This window comes from Leopardus geoffroyi, chromosome A1 (genome assembly GCF_018350155.1).
Source record: "Leopardus geoffroyi isolate Oge1 chromosome A1, O.geoffroyi_Oge1_pat1.0, whole genome shotgun sequence".
Taxonomy (NCBI): domain Eukaryota; kingdom Metazoa; phylum Chordata; class Mammalia; order Carnivora; family Felidae; genus Leopardus; species Leopardus geoffroyi.
This window is the reverse complement of record NC_059326.1, coordinates 13,782,412-13,808,292: the sequence shown is the minus strand read 5'-3', so window position 1 is coordinate 13,808,292 and position 25,881 is coordinate 13,782,412. Positions and strand designations below refer to the sequence as shown.

At 39.2% G+C, this 25,881-nt stretch overlaps 1 long non-coding RNA gene across 1 annotated transcript in view; it reads left to right on the top strand.

The window, feature by feature from the left end:
* Positions 1–557: 557 nt before the first annotated feature.
* The window catches only part of LOC123595936, a 46,448-nt gene continuing 21,124 nt past the window's right edge, over positions 558–25,881 (top strand). The window contains exon 1 of the long non-coding RNA XR_006711447.1: positions 558–621. This is a non-coding gene — a long non-coding RNA (uncharacterized LOC123595936). The remainder of the gene's footprint in view (positions 622–25,881) is intronic.

Genomic DNA, 25,881 nt, shown 5'->3' with positions numbered 1-25,881 from the left:
GAGAGACAGAGTGTGAGTGGGGGAGGGGCAGAGAGAGAGAGAAGACACAGGATCTGAAGAGGCTCCAGGCTCTGAGCTGTCAGCACAGAGCCCGACACGGGGCTCGAACTCACCAGCCGTGAGATCATGACCTGAGCTGAAGTCGGACGCTTAACCAGCTGAGCCACCCAGGTGCCCCTAGAGTGCGCAGAATTTCTAAGCAAACCAAGAATCCATAATGATCCTGAAAATGTACCTGCTATACTTTAATACAACTTTGGTTCTGTTTTGTTTCTTTCCTTGAACTTGAAGATGTTCCTAGGAAGCAGAGATACTTATGGAATGAAAATAAGGACAGGGGCGCCTGGGTGGCGCAGTCGGTTAAGCGTCCGACTTCAGCCAGGTCACGATCTCGCAGTCTGTGAGTTCGAGCCCCGCGTCAGGCTCTGGGCTGTTGGCTCAGAGCCTGGAGCCTGTTTCCGATTCTGTGTCTCCCCCTCTCTCTGCCCCTCCCCCGTTCATGCTCTGTCTCTCTCTGTCCCAAAAATAAATAAACGTTAAAAAAAAATTTAAAAAAAAGAAAATAAGGACAAATAAGACTTTCTCCAAATATCCTGGGATGAAGGACACTGAAGGGAAATTGTAAGTTACCAAGAAACTACAAAGTATGACTATCCTGCTGAAGAAAAGACTTATACTTACAGATTGTATTTTTGAATTTGAAAGAGCTAACCAAACCTTAGTGAAAATAGAGGCATATTGGTCCAGGGAGATTTAGAAAGGAAGTCTTGAGTCATAAAAGACAGAGGAGATTCATAAAGAAAGACATGTAGTAACAAGTAATAAGATGAAATTTGTCTACATTGTCAACACATATGCTCAGTAAAGTCACTTGGGAATTTTATGGAATATGCAAATTATACTGGAATCTGAAAGCTAGACGAGTTAAAATAGGAATAATTTGTAAGACAATAAGGCAAATGTGACCTGTTGTACCCTATGAGGAAGAGTAGAGCTGTAAGTCTTTGTTTCTGAGCCAGAAATAGCTTCAAATTTATCTGTAGAGCTTGCATTGGTAACATTTTGGGCAGAATATAGACTGATGTTGTTCTCACAGAGCAGGGAGTTTGTGCTGGAATCCAAAGGAAAGGCCTCAGCTTTTTGCCATTAGCTGAACTGCCTGATTCTGGCCTGTGCTGAACGGCCTGATTCTGGCCTTTGTGAATTTTAGTTTTAAACCTGTAGAATGAGGGAGTAGGGCTAGATGATTTCTAAGGTTCTTCTTGGGTGTGATTCTATGCGTCTGACACAAACATGTTGGACTTTGTTCATGAAACCACCAAAAAGACCTTCAAAGAAAAGTCCCGTTGTGTTGCCTCCTGGAGTCTATAACGGTTCAAGAAGATTCTTTTTTAGAATCAAATTCTAGGGTTGATATTATAATCACAGAGATAAAATATGGGTACTCTGCATGGCACAGTACTTGACATAACTGCCTAGATTGTTCAGTTGCAAACTTTTTCACCCCCAGCTGGTTAAACCTCTCTAAATCCTTAAGCACACTTAGTCTTTTCCAGGGGGACTCCAAGGTTCAATCCACTGGTATTTAAAAATCAAAACTGTGCACTTTGCAGCCACCTGATTATGAACTGAATTCTTTGCATAGATCCTGAAACCATAACACTGTGCTTGTTTTTATTGCTTGGATCTTTTAAGCTGGGTCAAGTTTCATAAGAAGCTTCTTTCATTTAGCTTGACTCTTAAAGCTCCATCAAACTCTCCTATTCTTGTTGGCTTATTGGAGCTCCTAAATGCATGTTGATTTACTTTTGCCTGTCTTAAGGCTATTTCCACTGATGTCCTCTCCCACACACACATAAAGGAAGTCTGTTAACTTCCATGTCTTCTCCTAACAACCTCAAACTCTTCCTGTTCTGGTGGTGTTATCCTTCTCTGTTCCCAACAGCACGATTTGGTCATTCATGCAAGGATGATGAAAGCAGTTCAAATGCAAATAAATATTAAAGGTTAGGACATTGTAAAAATTGGACTAGAAATTTGACTCTGATCGTAAGGATAGCCATAATGATGTGCTTATCAGTGTACAGAAGGGAGAAACAGATTAGATCTTTAGAGAAACCAATCTTTCTGGTACTAGGTTCTGAGGGAAGTTTCTGGAGTATGACATCACATTTGAAAAATGTCCCCAGGTACAATACAGTTTCGAGTCTATTATCCCCATGATATGAGTTAAGGACATACAGCTCAAGTGGAACTCAGTGAAAGAATTTCTGAGGAATGAGACAAGTACCAGATTATGAAGTTTTGTATGTTCTGACAGAAAGGTTGGACATCTATTCCTCAAGCAGTCTTCTGTATCATTTCTACGGTTTTTATTTAACTTGGGCAGCAAACTGTTTGAGCTTTCTCAGGTTTATACCTGTGATCTGCAAGTATTATGAAGAAGATTCAACACTCCTTTAAAAAAAAAACCTCTATCACCCATCCACTTTCTTCCCTTCTGCAGCACCTGTTAGACCTATCTTTCCAAAAGTCTTCCTGAAAAACTTACTCCCCAGCCTTAGTCTATGTACCTCTTCTCTTTCTATCTTTTCCCTCTTTTCTGATTCTGCACATCAAATTCCAAATAATGAACCTGGCAAAGGCAGAATCCTCCTTGGAAGACAAGGAAGGGAAAGAAAATGTGATAGAAAGACAAGACCCTCTTTAGCAAGGTTAGTGGCAAAGAGCCATCCTCTGTTATTTTTATTCAGTCACATGTACCTTATTTTTGTTAAGCTTGACAATAATTCAGTGTGATTATTTACTGTTTTTCTGCTTACAAACAGGAGACTAAGGATCAGAGGTTATGGGATTTTCTTCGAGTCTTATTGCTAGTAAATGCTTCAGCCATCATTCTGGTTTTGCAAGAGCTTGGAGGACAAGTTCTCTGTGTGACTGGTTAAGGACAGATCACACCCTGTAAAGATAGGATGAGCCAGTAGTAATGTTGATATCCTTTTATAAGAATTCGGGGCCTGGCCTGAGCTCTCACCGGTTTCAATGACCACTTACGTGCGGCTTGGGAACTTTTCACCTACATGTTACACACAAACAAATGTAATGTACAGCACAGCACTGTCAAATTATCGCACATATATATTCTGCAGAGAAGTTACTAATTACAGCCTTCCATTTTCCAATGAGATATATTTGCTTAAAGAGTTATGTCTTCAGGGGTCCCCAAGACCACTCTCATGTTCAATGATTTGTAGAAGGACTCACAAAGCCTGGAAAAGCTGTATACTCATAGTTATGGTTCACTATAGGCAAAGGATACAGATTAAAGTGAACAAAGGCAAACGGCTCATAGAGTGGAGTCGAGGAGAGTCCTGGAATAAACTTCCAGCTGACCTTTGCCAGTAGAGTCATGTAAATAGCGCTTAATTCTCCTTGTAATCATGTATGGCTGTACACACAGGGTATTGGCAAGCAGGGGAGTTCACTAAATTTTCGTGTCCAGGGTTGATCACATAGACATGGAACCCCCATGTGACTGGCCCTGTTCAGTCTCCAGCCCCTCCAGAGGTCATACTGATTCAACAGGGTGCAAGACCCCCACCATAAATCACACCGTTAACATCAATTGTGTAGCAAATGCCAAGGCTGTAGCCATACAGACACTTTTGTCGGACAGGATATTTCAAGGACTTAGACATCATCTCTCAGGAACTGGTCAGGGACCAGTTATTTCTTTGGGAGGTGCGGTGTTTAAATATCCCAAGCCTGCTAGGTTAACTCTTTCTGCACAGTTAAATCAAACAGGTATATGTAGAAACTAGATGAAAAAAAAATTAACTAAAGATAATGTGGTTTCTTAGAAAAAAATTAATCACTTATAGAGTAACTGTTTTTAGGGGCATGAAATTTGATTTTCTGATAGGAAAAGTTTACTGAACACAATTATTGACAGAAAATTTACTCTTCTAGAATATTTTATGTTTCTGAGAAAACTCGTACAAATTCAGAGTTTACATAGGCCAGTGATTTTACAGACTATGATTCAGGCTTTCTGAGGTGCCACTGGAGATGTGAGTTTCAAAAGGGGAACTGGTGGTGAATGGACAGGTTTAGGGGCTGCCTACTGTTTCTTCAACAAGACAGTTCTGTTTTGCTGTTGTTGTTGTTAAATGTTTATTTATTTTTGAGAGAGACAGAGACAGAATGCGAATGGGTTGGGGGCAGAGAGAGAGGGAGACACAGAATCCGAAGCAGGCTCCAGGCTCCCAGCTGTCAGCACAGAGCCTGACGCGGGGCTCGAACTTGAGAGCTGTAAGATCATGACCTGAGCCGAAGTCGGACGCTCAACCGACTGAGCCACCCAGGTGCCCCAGCCATTCTGTTTTAAACTATTTTCTGGTTGATTCTTTTGTATAAAAGGTCAGATGAGGTTCTGCTGCAGTAGTGGACCCTTCATCCTACATGACTGGTGTCCTTCCAAGAAGGGGAGAGAGATCCATGGGAGAAGGCAGCTCCGTGAAGACAGAGGCAGAGATTGAAGCAGCTGTAAGCCAAAAGACCCCAAGAGTGAATCTCTAAGAGTTTCAGAAGGAGCACGGCTCTGCCGACACCTTGATTTTGCACTTCCAAACTTCTGAACTGTGAGACAATCCGTTTTTGTTGTGTTAGGCCACCCAAGTTGTGGTACCACGCTACCCTAGAAAACTTACACACCGACTAGTCTAATTTCATCCTATTCAGCAAAAACTAAGACCAAAAGTGTTAGACAACATTCTGAAGACTGAAAGTACTAGAAAGGTTAAGAATCAACTGTCTATCTGTTCAAAGAATATTTAATAAATCCGTGTGTTTTAAATGGATTGCATTACTCAGTTAACAATAACAAAATACCTCTTTATAGACATTTCTTAAACAGCCCTTATCAAAATCAGCATGCTGGACCCCTTAACTGTATACAGTTTTTGTTTTTCAATTATATATCCATAAAGCTGGCGAAAAAAAGAAAAAGAAACAACCTGGTTGATAACGTGAGATTGGTGAAGAAGTGTAAACTGAAAAGCAAAAAAAAATTAATATATATTTTTTAAGAGAGACAGAGACAGAGCATGAGCACGGGAGGGGCAGAGAGAGAAGGAGACACAGAATCCAAAGCAGGCTCTAGGCTCTGAGCTGTCAGCACAGAGCCCAATGTGGGGCTCAAACTCAAGGACCAAGAGATCATGACCGGAGCCAAAGTCAGATGCTTAATCAACTGAGCCACCCAGGCGCCCCAGGAGGTGTAAACTTTGTAGCTGCCAATATTAAGACTGGGTCTACAGGGCAATTTTGCTCCCTTGAGTTCAAAGAAATCAGGCAAGTAGATTCTTAACCCATTCAAGTGCTCTTTCATTGCTATTTTCCCCGGAGGAGAAAAGGAATGGGTGTGGGGGTGAAGGGGGTGAGCAACGTTTTGAGTTGTTGACTTAAATTTTCCATGGAATCAGCAAAACACAGGTAGGAAAGAAAAGTCATAGTCTTGTATTGGATATTAACAGTCTTATTTGGGAGAATTTATCTAATGTTTAATTTAAACTTTGAATCAATTAACTATGACTCAGTGGCTTAACAAAGATAACTTATCATTGCCTGTATCTGCAGGTCAGCTGGAGGTTGGGCTTGGCTGGAGTGGCTCTGCTTCAAGTGTCTTTCATGCTCCTTATACCAGCAGGACAGCTTCGGAGCATATTTTTCACATATCAGTGGAAGAGCCATGAGAAGGCAAGTGGAAAGATGTGAAGTTTTTTAAAGTCTAAACTGGGGACTGGCTCACACCTACTTGCAGCCATGCGTCCCTGGTCAGAGCAAGTAACATGGTATATTAGTTTGCTAGGGCTTCTGTAACAAAGTATCAGAGACTAGGCATCTTAAAACAATGGCAATTTATTTTCTTGCAGTTCTGGAGGCCAAAAGTGCCAAATCAAGGTGTTGGCTTGGGTTGATTCCTTCTGAAGGCCGTGAGGGAAAAGTTTGTTCCAGGCCTCTGTCCTTGGCTTGCAGAAAACCATCCTTATACTCACAAAGTGTTCTCCTTGTTCACATGTCTGTCTTCAAATTTCCCCTTTTTATAAGGATACTAATCATATTAGATTAGGGCTCACCCAATCATTTTAACTTGATTACCTCTTTAAAGACCCTATCTCCAAATAAAGTCACATTCTGATATATTGGGAGTTAGAACTTCATCACATGAATTTTTTTGTTGGGGCAGGAGAGAGGCCACAGTTTAACCCACAATATACATTCAACCTCAAAGTAAAGGGCTTATAAACCCTCCTACAATGAAGACATGACAAGAGTATGAATGTAGGAAGGGGTGAAGAATGGGAGTGAGTCTTAATAGTCTAAACTTCATTTTTTTAAGTTTATTTATTTATTTTGGAGAGAGAGAGAACATAAGCAGGAAAGGGGCAGAGAGAGAGAGAGAGAGAGGAGAGAGAGAGAGAGAGAGAGAGAGAGAGAGAGAGAGAGAGATTTCCAAGCAGGCTGTGTGCTGTTGGTGCAGAGCAAGATGTGGGGCTTGGACTCACAAACTGTGAGAACATGACCTGAGCTGAAATCAAGAGTGGGATGCTTAACTGACTTAGCTACCCAGGCATCCCAGTAATTTAAACTTTAAATCAGGCACAGGGGTTGACAAACTATGGCCCATGGGCCAAACCTGGCCTGCTGCCTGTTTTGTTTTGTTTTTTTTTTTTTTATAAAGTTTTATTAGGTAACAGGAATGTTCATCTTTTAATGTATTAATTGTACCTACTTTTGGGGCGCCTGGGTGGCGCAGTCGGTTAAGCGTCCGACTTCAGCCAGGTCACGATCTCGCGGTCCGTGAGCTCGAGCCCCGCGTCGGGCTCTGGGCTGATGGCTCAGAGCCTGGAGCGTGTTTCCGATTCTGTGTCTCCCTCTCTCTCTGCCCCTCCCCGTTCATGCTGTGTCTCTCTCTGTCCCAAAAATAAATAAATGTTGAAAAAAAAATTAAAAAAAAAAATTGTACCTACTTTTGTGTCATAACAACAGAATTGGCTAGTTGTGACAAAAGGCTTTATGAAAAGCCTAAAATAATTATTACCTGGCCTTTACAGAAAAAAAAAAAAAAGTGCTGATCCCTGATCTGGCCAGGGCAGCAAGGCTTAAAGATTAACACTAGTATACTTTTCCTGAATCCAAGTTAACTGGGAAAATGTTTTGAAAGTGGCAAGCTTTGTCTTATGGCATCAGTTCAGCCATTAGCTGACTCTGTGACCTTGTGTGAAACCCTTAGCTTCCCTGTTTCTATTTTCTCATATAGAAAATCAGGGAATTGGTCATGTGGCCTACCTCACTTTGCTTCTTCTTAATTATAACCAGATAGTAAACCTTCAGTGAGCAAAAAATACTGCAGTGTATTGTTCCCCCCAAAAGCCCCAAAAAACAAATAGCATAGTTGTAGAAAAATATAATTTTCCCCCATGGGCCTATTTCTTATTTTATTTATTTATTTATTTATTTATTTATTTATTTATTTATTTATTTATTTTTAACGTTTATTTATTTTTGAGACAGAGAGAGACAGAGCATGAACGGGGGAGGGTCAGAGAGAGGGAGACACAGAATCTGAAACAGGCTCCAGGCTCTGAGCTGTCAGCACAGAGCCCGACACGGGGCTCAAACTCACGGACCGCGAGATCATGACCTGAGCCGAAGTCAGCCGCTTAACCGACTGAGCCACCCAGGCGCCCCTCTATCTCTTATTTTAATAGAATAAAAGTTACATTTTTTTTTTCTGAATTGAAATCTTGCTTACTCTGGAATTAAATGAGATCTAAAATCCTTTCTTTTCTTTTAATATTAGGGTTCTACAAAATCAAGTGTGAAGTGGGGGTAATTATATGAGATGCACTCTTAGACAGAAGTCAGCTTCTGTGACAGAATTTTAGTAAGCCAACTTCTTATCCATTTTGGCCACTGTGGGAGTCAGAATCTTTAGATGGTGTCAGAGAGGCCATCTGGGTCTGCTATCCATAATAATTCGAAGAGCTTAACTCAGGGTTTGATGAAGGAACAGACGAATGTATTAAATAAAGCTACAACTCCACCGGGAGTGGCAGATGGAAAAGATATCCTCGATGTTTTGTAGAGCTGCTTCTCAAGAAGTAGAGTCTCTTTTCCTAATCCTTGAATCTTGGTTTGATCAGTAGAATGTGGGTAAAGTGGTTTGCAAAGTCTGGATCTTAGGCCTCAAAAGCCTTGCAGCTTTGGGTTTTGCTGTCTTAGAATATTTCCAAAGACCACCGTGCAAGGAAACTGGTCCAGTATACTGGAGGATGAGAGGCCACATGGAGGAGAACCAAGGTTGCCCAGGGTCCTAGCGCCATGAAAGTCTGGCTGAGGACAAAGTTGTGATCCAATGTGGATCACTTTTTGTTTGCTCCACATTTCTCTAGTCCCCTTCCAGTTGCCCAAAAATCTCTGCTTCAGGCTTTATTTTATATAAATGATAGAAAGGTTTTTACTATTTCCTTTTGCATGAGCCCAAATTATAGTCTTTAATTACAGAATTTGTATCAATTGATTTCTATGGGAATCTTTGCTCTCATCCCATGGCTGTGTGAAATGCCAGCTATATGCTTTGGTTCAGATGTGGCTTGCTGCAGTTCTCTGCATCTCTAACATGACCACGTGGTCCTCTGTCCCCTTTGCAAGATCAGCACACCCTTCACTGTTGTGATGGGAAGGGTGTTCATACCCTTGGAGGGGAGAATAATTTCCTGCTTATTGTCTACGCTGGAAAAAACATCTCCTATTGGGCTAAGAATGTCACATAGATTTCATTTTGTCTACTAACAGTATCAGGAAACATTACCAGCCCACATCTAGTCTTACTATAACTGATAGGCAATGTCCTTCCTGGAAAGGAAAAGGACCCCGTATGTACCACGTATTTCCTACCATTAACCATGATGCTACTTTCTATAGAAACAATTACACAGTTCTTTTCTTCTAGTAGTAGCACTAGGGAATTCCTATTGAATCACTTTGTACCTAGTAGGCATCGTTTACAAAGTTATATTAGCCAGCCTAGATAGAATGTAATGAAATTCACTAATAACTGACATCATAGAGATGGTAGTCTGATAAAAAGTGCAGAGGTTATTATTTTGGTCATTCTTATTTATGCAATTTCTTTAATAATCGTGTATAATAGTTTCTTAGTTATCTAGTCCATGGCAATATTTTTATAATCACAAATAATTTAAATCTATAAAATAAGGCTACAACAGTAAAATTGCAAAAGGCTGCAAGAGTTGAATCGTGAAGTGATATACTGCAGGGTTTGGCAAACTATGGCCAGTAGCCAGCGAGCCAAATCCATCCTGCCACGTGTTTCTGTAAATAAAGTTTTACTGGGATGCAGCCAGGTCCATATGTCTCCTCTGATCTATGGCTGGTTATGCACTAGAGTGCCAGGATCCAGTCGTGGAGGTGGAGACCAGCAGAGTTAAGTAGTCGTGGTAGAGACCTTACAGCCTGCAAAACCTGAGACATTTACTATCTGACCTATTACATAAAAAGTTTTCCAACCCCTGGTGAGTTGAAACAGTTGAGAATCTAACAGTTATTGACCACTTTCATATGCAGGGAACAGTGGTGGACAAAGCCCTTTGAAGGGCTCTTTTCTATCCTAAAAAAAAAAAAAAAAAAAAAGACTGTAGCAGAAGCAGTGTTTTTTAATTCTGTCTGAACATTAAACTCAGCTGGGTAGAGTTGTTAAAATTACTAATACCAGGACATAACCTGTGTGGGACATGGGTATTGTATGTTTTTGAAAGCTACTTAGCTGAATCTATTGTGCAGCAATGTCACAAAGCATTGATCAAGGTTCTTACTTTACACTTCAGCTCCTGTTCTTCTAGGGGTTAGATAGTGTAGCTATCCAGTTTGGTTTTTAGTGACTCAAACGTGGTAGAAAGTAAATCTGAAATAGCTTAACAAAATAAAAAATAAAAATTTCAAGGAATGTTGGGTGTTAATTCAGACTGGGTGAACCTCTAAAAGTTCTAAGCCAAAAGAATTTTTACTGGCCTAAGATCCTGGTTTGTAAGGTATCATCCTGCCACAAATATCCATATTTAAAATATTTTGGCAGACTTCCAAAAAAGTCACTGAAGTCTTTTTTTTTTTTTTTTTTTTTTTTTTTTTGTGCCTTACTTTCTTACCACTCTTGAACCATCTACTTCAGAAAATAGAACTTCGGGTAGCTATATTCTGTTCTGCTGTAAGATTTTTTTTATAAAGATTTTAGTTAAGTTGATTTATTTATTTTGAGAGAGAGAGAGTGAGGGAGGGGCAGAGGGAGAGGGAGAGAGAGAATCCCAAGCAGGTTTCTCACTGTCAGCACAGAGTCCGGCACAGGGCTTGACTTTACAAACCGTGAGATCATGACCTGAGCCAAAATCAAGAGTCAGATGCTTAATCGACTGAGCCACCCAGGTGCCCTTTGTTCTAAGAATGTTTTTTTTTAACATTGGAATACTTAGAAAGTTTGGGGGAAATTGGGTAAAATACAAGAAGAGTAATTCTGGCTAGCTTAGAAGACTTTTTCTAGTTCAACTGGTGGCACATTATAGTGGCTATTCCAGAAATAGTGACTCAGGAAGCTCTGTCACAGCTCTGGGTTTTTTTTTTATTTTTTATTTATTTTTTTATTTTTTTAATTTTTTTTTTTCAACGTTTATTTATTTTTGGGACAGAGAGAGACAGAGCATGAACGGGGGAGGGGCAGAGAGAGAGGGAGACACAGAATCGGAAACAGGCTCCAGGCTCTGAGCCATCAGCCCAGAGCCTGACGCGTGGCTCGAACTCCCAGACCGCGAGATCGTGACCTGGCTGAAGTCGGACGCTTAACCGACTGCGCCACCCAGGCGCCCCTACAGCTCTGGTTTTAAGTATGATGAGGGTGTATAGTCTTATTGTCCTGTCTAGTGCATCACTGATTTTTTATGGGTTTAAATAATAATGTAAGTCACATACCAAGAGTTTCCACAGATATCTGAAAGTAAGACTTGTGTGAATATTTGGAATATATAGGCAGTAGCTATTTATAGATGAAGAAACTCACACGTTAGGATGTTTGTCCAAAATATATCTCTCGAGAACTTCCTAGACAGGTTAGTGCACCAGTAGTAAAAATTATACATTTATAATTTAGTATCTTACCAACCCAACAGCTCGTTTGAGCATATGCAAAGATGACAATTTCCATCCATTTTGCCAAAAATCACACTTTCATCAGTCTGCAAAATATGTCTTGGCCCCACCCACCCTTTTTGGTGCCAATTCTTCTTTGTTACTATCTTCTCAAAGCCTGAAATTTCTTCTCCCAGAAAACTAGGACAAACATGGAAATCTCTCCAGGAGAGATACTCTTACAGATCCTTAAAAAATTGCAATTCAGAGAGAATGTAAGGATGAGAAGACTCCACTGTATTTTTTAAAAATTATTCTTTTATTCTCTTTATACTCTTCTGCTCTCCTTTCCTATAGAATTGGCATTGCCACCACCATAAAAGCCATTCTGACCCTCACGGCCCACGAATTTCTGTTTTTACTGAGACTAGGTTTTCTTTAAATGACACATAATACTTTTTCCCTTTGCTGAATACTTCAAAGCCCTGGGTCTGCTTCCCTGAATTGTCCCTATCTTGGAGCAGGACCCCAGACTACCAGAAGCAATATTCCCCATGGTGAGATAGATATGTATTTTCTGACACACTCTAATTCCCACTTTTAAAGAGAAAGTACTAAGAAGCACAATGCAAATAAGTATGGTATTATACACAGGGAAGAAACGAATATTTATTTAGTATCTAATGTACACAAGACACGATAAGCACTTCACATGGGTTATTTCATAAGAAACCATCATGTAGGTATTATTCCCATTTTTACTGATGAGAGGATGAATTTCTAAAGGTTACGCAGCTAGCAAACAGTCTGCTTTTTATAGTCGTATATGGCTAACAAGTGATCAATTAACATGAAGTATAAATCAGTGGATTCTTAATTAATGAGCTTTTGCTCATTAAATTTGGAAGTCACTTTTTGTTTTCACATATGTGCCTCAGAACGTATCATTGGCTTTTACGGATGGGCAATTTCCACCTCAATATGAGGAATATAGGTGACTTTCCAAAAATACCTATGCACACCGAGCAGCTTCCGACTACTTCCGAAGAGTAAGTTAGGTCTCTTTATGCTGTCAATCCTCTGAACCTCAGCCCTTTTTCTTTAGTTGAAGGGTGCAACTTTGAAAATTACTGCAGTTTGATGTCTTACAACTTATTGCAGTTCTCTGCAAGTTCAGACATTTTCTGAGGTGAACCGAGAGTACAAATGTAGCTAAGTGTTAATTAAAAAGAACATCTTGAGTGTAAACATTAAAAATTGATCACCTTCTGTGAGCAATTTAATTTATGAGCATTAACATATTCTAAGCTGATGTCTTGAATTTTACTAGAACGTCTCTTGCCGCATAATGAGGGGGAAGAAGGAAGAACCCTTAACATGAATACATTGAAGTGTCTCTTTTCTCAGTCATCAGGGGTGTGCCAATTCTAAGGCCAGAGAGGCAGCTCCTCCAGCATGACTCCAACAGCAGCAGCTGCCAACAGCAGCCACAGCCCCGGGAGCCCTGGCCCCCCACAGGCGGGTTCATGCTGTCAGTCCTGCACCACAGTAATCATTTCTGGCAAAGCGGGAGATCTGCGGAGTGACTCTGGCAGCTTTCCTCTCCTTTTGGGTTATACTAAATCATTAATGAATGTATTTATTTCTTGAATTTTTAGCTTGTTCAGTAAGGTGCAGCAGAGTGTGCATATGAGAGAATGGAGAAAAGAATAAATTACATTGCATTGCCGTAGTCAGCCAGCTATCTCCATGAGCTTAATTAAGGGAATAATCTCACCCCCCACCCCCCTTAGTTCCAGGGTCTGTTTTCAATGTCTTCTTGAGCCTGATATACATTTTGAAAATGCCACTAAATAGAATTATATGGTCTAAAATGTGAAGCCGGTGAAATTTCTTGTGGGTTTCTCTTTAGGTCCTTCTAATACTCACTCCTTGGAGCCCATTCCTCCTCACAGAGGTCTAGTGTCACAGAACTTTCCTGAGGCTCTCTGGCTGCCCCAAAGCTCCTGAACTTTCTTCCTGTCTCTTCTACTTTTCTATCGAAACTCATTGATTCTCTGTTCCATTCCTTTAGTGTTCCATGCTAATAGGATATCTGATTTGTTAATCCGTGACCAGATTAGCAGTTGTTATCAGTTGACAGTGATAAGGCAAGGAGGTACAAAAGTGCCTGCTCTCAGCAAGATTAAGTGATTTCAATTTTGAGAGATGGGGAATCTTCAATATCATATTGCATAGACAGTTACTTTGCACACAGAATTGAGTCTACTGTCTCGGTATATTATTTCACGCTTAATCTTTGTGTGAGATAGAAGTTCAGAAAAATTCTTAAATAGATTTATCTTAAAAGAACCAAAAAAATAGGGTTTCTGAATGGCCTTGGAAAAAAAATTCTAGAATTGTTTCTTTCGCTTCCTATACTAATATTTTAATGAAGAAATTCTGGTTCATGAACACAAATGTTAAGACTTGATAAATGATACCAGTCCACCTTCCAGGCAACAAATGGTAATACTTATACTTTAATTTTTTTTAATGTTTATTTATTTTTGAGAGAGACAGAGACAGAACGTGAGTGGGTTGTGGCAGAGAGAGAGGAAGGCACAGAATCCGAAGCAGGCTCCAGGCTCCGAGCTGTCAGCACAGAGCCTGACGTGGGGGTCGAACTCACGAGCTGTGAGATCATGACCTGAGCCAAAGTCGGACGTTCAACCGACTGAGCCACCCAGGCGCCCTGGCAATACTTCTACTTTAAAATAAAGCTTTAGTTAATAGCTCATTGAAGTAAAAATGTATTGAGTGGTGATGGCCTCTGGCTTATTTTAGCAGGTGACTTAGTGGAGGGCTGGCAGGTACAAAACTGTTGGTATCATTCCTCAAAGATGGACACAAAAAAACAAGACTGCATCCCAAATGGAATTCTGAGTGACCAAAAATATAATGGAGTTTAAAAGAGATAGGTTAGTTTTATTAGGTTGTCAAGAAAATAAAGAAAATAAAGTGTGGTGAATGTTAACATAAATTTAATCATCAGTGAAATATTAAAATAAATAGTATTTTAAATGTTCCAATCCGAATTTATTATTTCTTTGGTATATTTTAGGGTATGGAGCACAAAATTATTTCTGTCCCCTGTATCCTATATTTTTTTTTATTTTATTTTTTTTTTCAGCGTTTATTTATTTTTGGGACAGAGAGAGACAGAGCATGAACGGGGGAGGGGCAGAGAGAGAGGGAGACACAGAATCGGAAACAGGCTCCAGGCTCTGAGCCATCAGCCCAGAGCCTGACGCGGGGCTCGAACCCACGGACCGCGAGATCGTGACCTGGCTGAAGTCGGACGCTTAACCGACTGCGCCACCCAGGCGCCCCAGTCCCCTGTATCCTATAGCTTTAAGGACCAATCTCATAGAAGTACAGGATATTTTTAATTTAAAAAATACATAGCTGCAGTTTTCTGTGTTTTATTTTTTGCTGAGGACTCTGGTATATTTAAGAGAAGAAAGAATCTGGATAGAAATGGTATTTCTATCATTTGATGGATACCTATGTGTGTTGTTGCTGTAACTATTTCCAGATATTTTTGCCAAATTTCAAAAAATATGCATTTATCCACTGCATCAAAAAAAAAATTGGCATGATTTAAGGTTCTTGAAAAATCTGATTATGGTATTAACTTATCAAAAATTTGCATGTTAAAATTAAACTCTAGCTGAGCAATAAAATTTATGCCGTGATTCTGATTCTTCAAGAAAGATAATTAAATTCTTAATGTTCCTGTGAGCATTTTCCATTTGGTAACTTGAGGGACTAGGGCTGGAGCTGGAGGCTGATGACGGTGGCACTGGCATGGGGGGACAGGATTCAGAGGGATCAGGAATCAGAGTAGAGGAATGTGGAGTGGTGCCAGAATGACATTGCAGATACTAAACCAGTCACTTTGTAGCTAATCAGCCTTGGAACACCACTACAAAATGGGGATAATAATACCCGCTTCACAGAAATAGCAGGAGGGCCAGAGGAAACCATGTGAGGAACTGTCACATAAAGTATTATACAAATGAGTTATTACAACCTGGGGAACAGCAGGGGAAGATAGGACAAGGACAAGTCAATTTTGTCCTCCCCATCCCCAAACCCACTAAACTATCTTGGTCACGGATGATGTGTGCATGGAACAGAAATTTATTCAGAATATCTGTATTAATGAGGATGCTTTTAGTTATGACGGAAAGCAACTCATTTAATTTTAGAAACAAACGAATTTATTGGCCCATGTAACTAGAAAGACTTAGAGACTCTTAAAAAGATGTCATCAGGAATCTTTGTCTCTTTCAGAGCCTCTTGGCTCTGCTATCCTCTGTGGTGTCTTCATGCTCAGGCGAGCCCTTTCCAAGTGTGGCAAGAATGGTCCCAGCAGCTCCCACCTTATCAGGATTTTTGTGCCTGAGATCCCAAGACAGAGACCCTCTCAATTCTATCAGTCCCCACAAAATGATTCTGTATCACCTGGAGAAGAAAGGACAGTTCCTAAAATGACAGCATTTGAAAGATTATGGGGGGAACAAAATGTATCAGATATTTAGTATGCTGGTTCAAATGAAAATAGATCTTATTCTTGAAGAGATAAAGAGGAATCTCACAGATATCAAAAGGCACGAAATAAGATACAACTGGGCCACAAAAGGACTGGATCTGGAAAGTCTGACCTAGGGCTAGATCAGGTTGGGTTCCCTAGTTTTTTGTTCCCATAGCATCCTGAACTTTGCCTATCATAACATTTGTGAAACTTCATCATAATCACTTTCTATCAGTCCTTTCTGTAGGACTTCAAGCCCCATGAAAGCATAGACTTTAATTGTCTCATTTGCTGTTGAATCCTCCACATCTATGGTAACAGAGATCCTAGTAGGTTCAGCAAATATTTGAATGGATAGATAGATAAATGAGGCTGCTCTCTCCATCTCTATGGTACTAAATAATCTGTCATCCCTGCATGCTTGCGCCATTTATCTGCTTCTTTGTGTTATGCATGGGCACTTCTGTTCTCTCAAGGTATGTTTGTCATTGGCTTCGTCCTGCTATAGCAATGGCTTGGCCATGATTTTGTATGTTCTTTGGCCCCACAGTCTCTCAGATTCCCAAGTTCAAATTTAAGAAAGAGAATAAAATTAGACAGATTTGGGTCCATTGTCCATGACTTATCTAAGCAACTTCAGATGGTGGTGGGGATGGGTTGTCACAGGCTATATAGGGTTGTGTAAACCTGTGTCTTCAGTAATAGCTCTAGTTCTAAGTATATTCATCCCTCAACATTCAAGTGATTTACAGAGGAAAAATGATATAATAAATGTGTCTCAAGTCAGACTTAAGTATGATGCATCCCAGTCCTTACGAGTCCTCCTATTGTTTTATACACCATAAGTGCCTACAACTTGAATATTATCTAAGTCTACTGTAGGTAGTATCTAGATCTTTCTTGTATCATAACTATGATACCTCCTGTCATCTATTCATATACTCACTCAATAAATAGTCCCTGCAATAGACTCTAGACTCCAATCTCGAGAAGTAGAGGAAGATACATATGAAGTAAATGATGTTGACTATATCCTTGAGATCATTCAGTCAGTATTGGTTGAGCTTCGAGCCCCTAGTACATGTTAGAAGCTATGCCAGAAGCTGGGAGTGAAAAAGGTAGACAGTCCCTATTTGTACAAGCATACATTAGTGGGAAAGATAAATAATTTAAATATTATAACATGTCAGGAGATCTGTGATTTAGGGAGAAGACGTAAGGAGGCAAAAAAGAGGGGGATATAACCTCAACTTGGGGACTAGGGAAGCCTTCCTGAGAAAGTAGCCTGACTGTGGGCATGGAAACGAGAGAATTGGAGGGAAGTGTATTCCAAGCAGGGAATATCATGTGCAGAGGCTAGAGGAACTGTAAGAAATACATAAACGTTCTCTCTCTCTCTCTCTCTTCTCTCTCTCTCTCTCTCTCTCTGTGTGTGTGTGTATATATACCAGAGTTTTCAGAGAGTCATTTTCATTTTAAGATATGATATCATTTCTTAATGATACATTTCTATTATATGTAGTTTCACCATGCTTTCCTCATTTGACTATATATATTGGGCATCCCTCCAATCAATTAGTGAAGATCTAAGTCATTCTTTCAATGGTTTGCACAGTATTCTGTATTGTAGATGCACTGCAAGTTGTTCAGCTATTCCTGAATGGTTGGATCTTTCTTTGTTCCCATCTTTGCCACTAAAACAGTGTTACATAAACATCAATTCTTATATATGCTGGAAATTTTTGTTTTCTAGGATTGCTGCTGCTGGACCTAACACATGTGTATTTTAAATTTTAATAGACATACCAGTTGTTTTCCCCAAATAGTATAACAATTTGTATTTTTACCAATTTGTTTGAAGGTAACTTTTTATGGGATCCCCAACAACAGCAGATACCATCATCATTTTAAATTATTGTTAATTATGTGATTGTTAGTTAAGTTATATTTCCCTGACTTCTATGGAGGTTAAACCTCCTTTCATGTGCATACTAATGATTTAATTTGCCTTTCTGAGAATTGTCTATTCTTATTGCTTCCCTTTTATGTTTTTACAAATTTCTGTGAGATCTTTGTTAAATGAAGTTATTAATCTGTTATATATGTGCAGGATTTCCCCAAGACACAGCACCAATAGGATGAAGAGATAGATAGATAGATAGATAGATAGATAGATAGATAGATAGATAGGGACAAGATCAGATTTCTTACAGGAATCGACTCACATGTTATGGAGGCTGAGAAGTCCCATGATCTACTGTCTGCAGGAAAGCCAGTGGTGTAATGGAGTTTGAGCCGAAAAGCTAGGAGGTCCAATGTCTAAAGGCAGTAAAAGATGAACATGCCAGGGCAAGAACAAAGGGTTCACCCTTCCTCTGACTTTTTGTTTTATTCTCACCCTCAAGTATTGGCTCATGTCCACCCACATTGGTGAGGGCAGATCTTCGGTTAGTCTACTGGATTCAAATGCTAATCTCTTCTGGAAACATCCTCACAGACACATCCAGAAATAATGGTTTACTAGCTATCTGGGCATTGGTCAAGTTGACACAAAGAAGTCACCATCACACTTAGTTAAATATATCTGTCTTTACTTTCAGAGCTTTGGAGCTTTGGGCTTTCTACTTGGTTTAAAGTCTTCCCAACCCTGAATTTTCCTTTTTATAAAAGAGTTATTATTTTTACATGTAAGTTTTTTATCCAATTTAGAATTCTGCTTCAGGATTGTATGAGATAGGGGTCCTTCTTTATTTCTTTCAGATGGATAATAAATGTGACATTATTCATTGTTTAAGCTATACCTTTTTCACAGAATCGAAACACTATCTTTATAATAGATTAAAATCTCCAACATATTAGTATGTATTTTAGGATTTTTTCTTCTATTCCACTGATATATTTATCCATTTCTGTGTCAATACTATACTATTTAATTACAGTGGCTTTATTATATATTTTTATATCCAGTTAAGCAAATCCTCGTCTTGATTTTCCTTATAAATGACTTTCCTCATTATTCTTGGACATTAATTCATCTTTGCTGTCTTTATTTATTTATTTATTTATTTATTTAATTCAAGTTAGTCAACACACAATGTACTATTGGTTTCAGGAGTAGAATTCAGTAATTCATCACTTCCGTACAACACCTAGTGCTCATCCCAACAAGAGTCCTCCTCAATGCCCGTCACCCATATAACCCATCCCCCCACCCACCTCCCCTCCAGTAACCAGCTTGTTCTCTATATTTGAGTCTCATATGGTTTGCCTCCCTCTCTGTTTTTATTTTATTTTTTCTTCCCTTCTGTTTACATCTGTTTTGTTTCTTAAATTCTACAAATGTGTGAAATCATATATTTGTCTTTCTCTGACTGACTTATTTTGCTTAGCATAATACACTCTGGTTCCATCCATGTTGTTGCAAATGACAAGATTTTATTTTTGATCACCGAGTAATATTCCATTGTGTGTATATATGTCACATCTGCTTTATCCATTCATCAATCCATGGACATTTGGGCTCTTTTCCTAATTTGGCTATTGTTGATAGCACTGCTATAAACATTGGGGTGCAGGTGCCCCTTCGAATCAGCATTTTTGTATCCTTTGGATAAATATCTAGTAGTGTAATTGCTGGGTTTTAGGGTAGTTCTTTTTTTAATTTTTTGAGGAACCTCCATATTGTTTTCCAGAGTGGCTGTACCAGTTTGCATTCCTACCGGCAGCGCAAAAGTGTTCACCCTTCTCTGCATCGTCTCCAATATTTGTCGTATACTGAGTTAATTTTAGCCATTGTGACAGGTGTGGGGTCGTATCTCATCGTGGTTTTGACTTGTATTTCCCTGATGATGAGTGATGTTGGGCATCTTTTCATGTGTTTGTTAGCCGTCTGGAGGTCTTCTCTGGAAAATTGTCTATTCTTTTCCCCATTTCACTGGATTACTTGTTTTTTGGGTGTTGAGTTTGATAAGTTCTTTATAGATTCTAGATACTAACCCTTTATCTGATAGGTCATTTGCAAATATCTTCTCCCATTCCACCTGTTGCCTTTTAGTTTTGCTGATTGTTCCCTTCACTGTGCAGAAGGTTTTTATCTTGATGAGGTACCAATTGTTTAATTTTGCTTTTGTTTCCCTTGCCTCTGGAGACATGTCAAGTAAGAAGTTGCTGCAGCTGAGGTCAAAGTGGTTGTTGCCTGTTTTCTCCTCTAGGGTTTTGATGGTTTCCTGTCTCACATTTAGCTTTTTCATCCATTTTGAGTTTATTTTTGTGTATGGTGTAAGAAAGTGGTCCGGATTAATTCTTCTGCATATTGCTGTGCAGTTTGCTCAACACCATTTGCTGAAGAGATTTTTTTTCCACTGGATATTCTTTCCTGCTTTGTTGAAGATTAGTTGGCCATACGTCGGTGGGTCCATTTGTGGGTTCTCTATCCTGTTCCATTGATCTCTGTGTCTGTTTTTGTGCCAGTACCATACTGTCTTGATGATTACAGTTTTGTAATACAGCTTGAAATCCAGAATTGTGATGCCTCCAGCTTTGCCTTTCTTTTTCAACATTACTTTGGCTGTTCGGAGTCTTTTCTGTATTCCTTGATTTCTCTTTCTGCTGCTTCATTATTGATGTATAAGAAATACAACAGATTTCTGTACATTGATTTTATATCCTGTGACTTTGCTGAATTCGTGTATTCTAGCAATTTTTTGGTGGAGTCTTTTGGGTTTTTCATGTGGACTATCACATAGTCTGCGAAGAGTGAAAGTTTGACTTCTTCCTTGCAATTTGTATGCCTTTTATTTTGTTGTTGTTGTTGTTGTTGTTCTTGTTGTTGTTCTTGTTGTTGTTGTCTGATTGCTGAAGCTAGGACTTCCAGTACTATGTTGAACAACAGTATTTGAGAGTGGACATCCCTGTCATGTTTCTAACCTTAGGGAGAAAGCTCTCAGTTTTTCCCCATTGAAGATGAAATTAGCTTTAGGTCTTTCATATATGGCCTTTATGGTGTTGAGGTATGTTCCTTCTATCCCTGCTTTCTTGAGGGTTTTTATCAAGAAAGAATGTTGCATTTTGTCAAATGTACTTTTTCTGCATGTACTGAGAGGATCATGTGATGCTTATCCTTTCTTTTATTAATGTGGTGTATCACATTGATTGAGTCATGGATATTGAACCACCCCTACAGCCCAGGAATAAATCCCACTTGATAATGGTGAATAATGTATTCTTTTAATGTATTGTTGAATTCAATTTGGTAGTATCTCGTTGACAATTTTTGCATCCATGTATTTCTTGGATGCCTGCATTTCTCCTTTTTAGTGGGGTCTTTGTCTTTGGAATCAAGGTAATGCTGGCTTTATAGAATGAGTTTGGACACATTCCTTCCATTTCTATTTTTTGGAACAGTTTGACTGTTCTTTAAATTAACTCTTCTATTATGTCTGGTAGGATTCCCCTGGGAAGCCCAGGACTCTTGTTTGTTGGCAGATTTTTTATTATTGATTCAATTTCTTTGCTGGTTATGGGTCTGTTCAAATTTCCCATTTCTTCCTGTTTCAGTTTTGGTAGTTTATATGTTTCTAGGAATTTATCCATTTCTTCTACATTGCACTATTTTTTGGCATATAATTGATGATAATATTCTCTTATATTTGTATTTCTGCAGTGTTGGTTGTGATCTGTCCTCTTTCATTCATGATTTTATGTATTTGGATCATTTTCTTTTTCTTTTTGATAGGTCTGGCTAGGGGTTTATCAATTCTGTTAATTCTTTCAAAGAACCAGCTCCTAATTTTGTTGATCTGTTCTATTTTTTTTTTAATTTCAATATCATTCATTTCTGCTGTAATCTATTATTTACTTCTTCTGCTGGTTTTGGGGTTATTTGATGTTCTTTTTCCAGATCCTTTAGATGTAAGGATGGGTTGTGTATTTGAGACATTTCTTCCTTCCTCAGGAAGGCCTGGATTGCTATATATTTCCCTCCTTTGACCGCCTTTGTTGCATCCCAAAGGTTTTGGACTACTATGTTTTCATTTTCATTGGTCTCCATGTAATTTTTTATTTCTTCTTTAATCTCTTGGTTAACCAATTCGTTCTTTTTTTACTGTCTATTTTTGAGAGAGAGGGGAGGGAAGGGGCAGAGAGAGGTAGATAAAGTATCTGAAGCAGGCTCTGTGCTGTCAGCACAGAGTCTGACACAAGGCTCAAACATGATTTTGAACAATTCTTGATATCGTAGAGTAAATACTACTTGATCATAGGGAATTGTTTTCTTTTGGTACAATGCTGAAGTCTATTTGTTAATATTTTAATAAGAATTTTTGCCTCTCAATTCATGGTTTATATTTTTCTACAGATTTTTTATATCATATCGTTATCATACTTTATTCTTTTATCTTACTGTGGTAACTGTTAATTTATTCTAAGATTTCTTTATTCCTTTTCCTTATTTTTTGGTGACTTGGTGATGTTACTATTAATTGCCTTCTCACCCCTGTCCCTTGCATTAATTTAGAAGTTCTCCTGAAGTTTTCCATTCAGCTAGTAGTTACACATCTCTCAACGCTCACAAATGCCTATTTGTATATTATTGTATGAGAATAAGAAATTATTTCCCCCAATTACCCCAAGACTTTTGCCCCAATCCAACAGGCATTTTAGAATGTTTTTACTTTTCTCATGCTAGTCTCCCCCATATAAATGGAACAGGCAGAAGACTTTTACCTTACCCCTTTCATCACTACCACCCCACCTCCATGGTTTTGTTGAGATAAATTTTACTTTCCAAACTGTTTGGTTTTCACTTGCAGCATAACTGGGTTTTTTTTTAAGAATCCTTATTTAGGGTATATTTAACACTCTGCATTATTATCCATTTAAATTTAAGTATGCATGTTGCAACGTTAAAATCACTGCTGTTCCCTTTTATCTTCATCTTTCCTTTTCTTGAGGTCTTTCCTCTTATTAATTTGTGGTTTGGTTGTAGGTATATTTCCAGTATGCTTTTCAGTGGGAGTTATCTGAATTCCTGCTTTTTGGAAAATATCTTTCCTTTAATCTCCTGGTAAGTTGTATCTTGAGGGACTTTAGGATTCTTGGGTTAGTTTCCTTTTCTCTCTAGATTAGGTAATAGTAATCTATTATTTCCTGGGTTCCTCTGTTATGTGGAGATGAGAATTCAAGGCTCTCTAATACTTTGTTTTTAGCTTCTCTTAAGTTCAGAAATTTTACTTGAGTATGTTAAATGTGCATCCTACTTGGAACTCAGCAAGCCCTTCCGATCTGTTATCTTCCATCAACTCAGGGACATCAGTTTTCTTTTCTGTGCATAATTACCATCTCTCATTAGTCTGTAACTTTTTTCCTGGAATCCCTGTCATTTTTGCATCATGTATCCTAGGTCTGTCCAGCCAGTCTCATGCTTTCTCTCATAATTTCTAGCCCTTTGAATGGAAGTTTTTCAGTAATGGCTTCCACTTGATCTGCCAGGTTATTCATTTGGGTCTCATTTTTTAAAACACACAAAAAAAACACAAACCAAGGATTCGTGTCCCTTTGTGTCTTTTTCAGGGGATGGAGAGTACGGTGAAATTAACTTGCCCCGTGTTCTTCCATTAACTGTTGTTGGTAGTCCTATTACTGCTGCCTCTGCCTAGATATAAATTTCCGTACTAGGTATCTATATGTATCTAGTAGACACATATCTAGTAATAGCAGTAGTAGTAATACTAGGAGTACTTCAGCTTGGGTTGATAGCTGTCTCCATCTGCAGTTTCGTTTCGCTAGAAATCCTTTCTTCTGGATGTTTTAAACCAAAGCTTCCTCTCCCTGGTTGCTGTGTCATCCTTGGATAAGTATATTGTTTTCTGCACACCATCACTGGGGCTCGGGTCCTGCTGCTGGGATACTAAATTTCTCTACTTCCAGGTCTCGTCAGCTTTAAAGGAAAGCACTTGGTTAGTCTCACAGGCAAGGAGGATTCGATACCAGAGAATTAGTTGTTGTAGGGGGTATGAAATGCAACTGAATGAAACTTAAACTAAAGTATTCATTTCTAAAAATTCAAGAGTAAGTACCAAATAATTTCCACTTAACATTGTTCTAGATGTGCTACTGAGACTGCATAGCTTTTATCTGCATATTACGGGCTCCTAAACAAAGCACTGAACTCCAGCAACCAGTTCAAACCCAGCCTCCACTGCTAACAACTGAGGATGGGCTGTTCCCTAACCTCAGCATGCCCCAGTTTCTGCATCTTTAACAAGGGATAAGAATACTTGTCCTACTTCCCTCATAGACTTATTTGGTGACTAAAATGAGATGACAGAACAAATTTTAATGTGGTGTGAAATACAAGGTATTGACATTATCGTAGGACATCAGCCTTAGTTTATTTTAAATATGAAAATACATTCTTTCTTATGTGAGGTTTTGATATTTTACATACCTATATCCTACTGTTAAAGTCTTCTTGCTCCTTTATGTTAGTCTGCAAATAAGAAAAAAATGACAAAACTAATTTGTGCTAAATTTTTACTCTGTGGCAAGTACACTTTTGTGTGAATCATTTCAAAAAGGTAAAGATTATCCCCATTTTTCACATAAGGAAAATTAACAAGTGCCGGCTCAAGAATTTGAACCCAACTGTCCACAGGGTGCGTGGGCGGCTGGATCGCTTAAGCATCTGACTCTTGATTTCAGCTCAGGTCATGATCTCAGGGTTCCTGAGTTCCAGCCCTGTGTCAGGCTCTGTGCTGACAGTGTGGAGCCTGCCTGGGATTCTGTCTCCTTCTCTGTCTGCCCCTCCCTGCTTGCTCTCTGTATCTTTCTCAAAAATAAACTTAAAAAAAAATAAGAATTTGAACACAACTCTCTTGATTTCCATGTCTTGTTGGTACTTGCTCTGCAGTCACCCGAGCTCATTAGTAGCTCCCTTCCTCTGATGTCCCGTGTGCCCCATTATTAGGGTCTGTTCCACATTTGTTCATGTTTGTTTGCATGGCTTCCTTAGAATAGCTCTCCAATTATTATTATTATTATTATTATTATTATTATTATTATTATTATGCCTCATCGCCTCAGTTATACCCTGTCTTCATTACATGTCCCTCTCCACCTGTGCTTTCTCTCTCCTCCCCTTGACAGGCAAACTTAGTGAATCCATTTCTATACTTGGTCTCTCCTCTTCTTCCCACTCTTTCTCCTCTCTCATCTGTATTCTATTCTTACTGCTTCATTGAAACTGCTCTCTCCAAGGTCACCAGTAGCCTCCATGTCCCTAAAATGAGTGAACACTTTTCACTTATTATCTTATTTTATTTTTCAGCAGTATTTTACAGTGTTAACTGCTCCTTATATTTTTCTATACGTTTTACCCTCCTGATTGGTCTTGTCCCTTCCAGTAGAATTTCTTTTTCTTCTCCAAAGACTCTTTCCTTCTCTAATGTTTTAAATATGGGTTTTCCTCTGAGTTCTGGTTATTTGTACTCAATTCATTCTCCCAGGGGAATGGTAGCATTGCGATCTATATGCTGGTGATACCAGAATCATTTACCCCAGATTTTTCTGCTGACCTCCAAACATGAACGTCCAGACCAGCAGCCATCTCCATTTAGAGGCCTCAAGGGTGCCTCAACTTCACAAGGTCTACAATTGAATATTCTATGCCCTGTTTCTCTAGTTCAGTAAATGAAAGCACCACCTACCCAACTGTTCAGATCAAAAGCCTGGAAGTTTTCCTTGACGAATCATCCTTCTCCTTCATTGCCCACCTTCAATTGGCCCCTAAAATTTTGATAAGCATCTCTCAAATCTATCTTCTTTGCTTCATTGCTATAGCCACCATCTAGTGCAGGCAACCCTTGCCTGCTTGGTGCTCTTGTTTCCCTCGAATTCGTCATTCGGTGTCCAGAATGAGCTTCCTGAAGTACAGATCCTGAGGGGACCAGCAAGCAGCTGGGGGCCTAGTTGGGTCTTTCAGGTCCAGATGGGGAGAGTTAACACAGTAGTTCTTTCCATCTGGACTTATAAGGTTGGAGCCAAGAGAGGGAAGTTCAGAACACAATGACTTGGGATTCCTGAGGTCAAGAGATTGGTAGATTGTG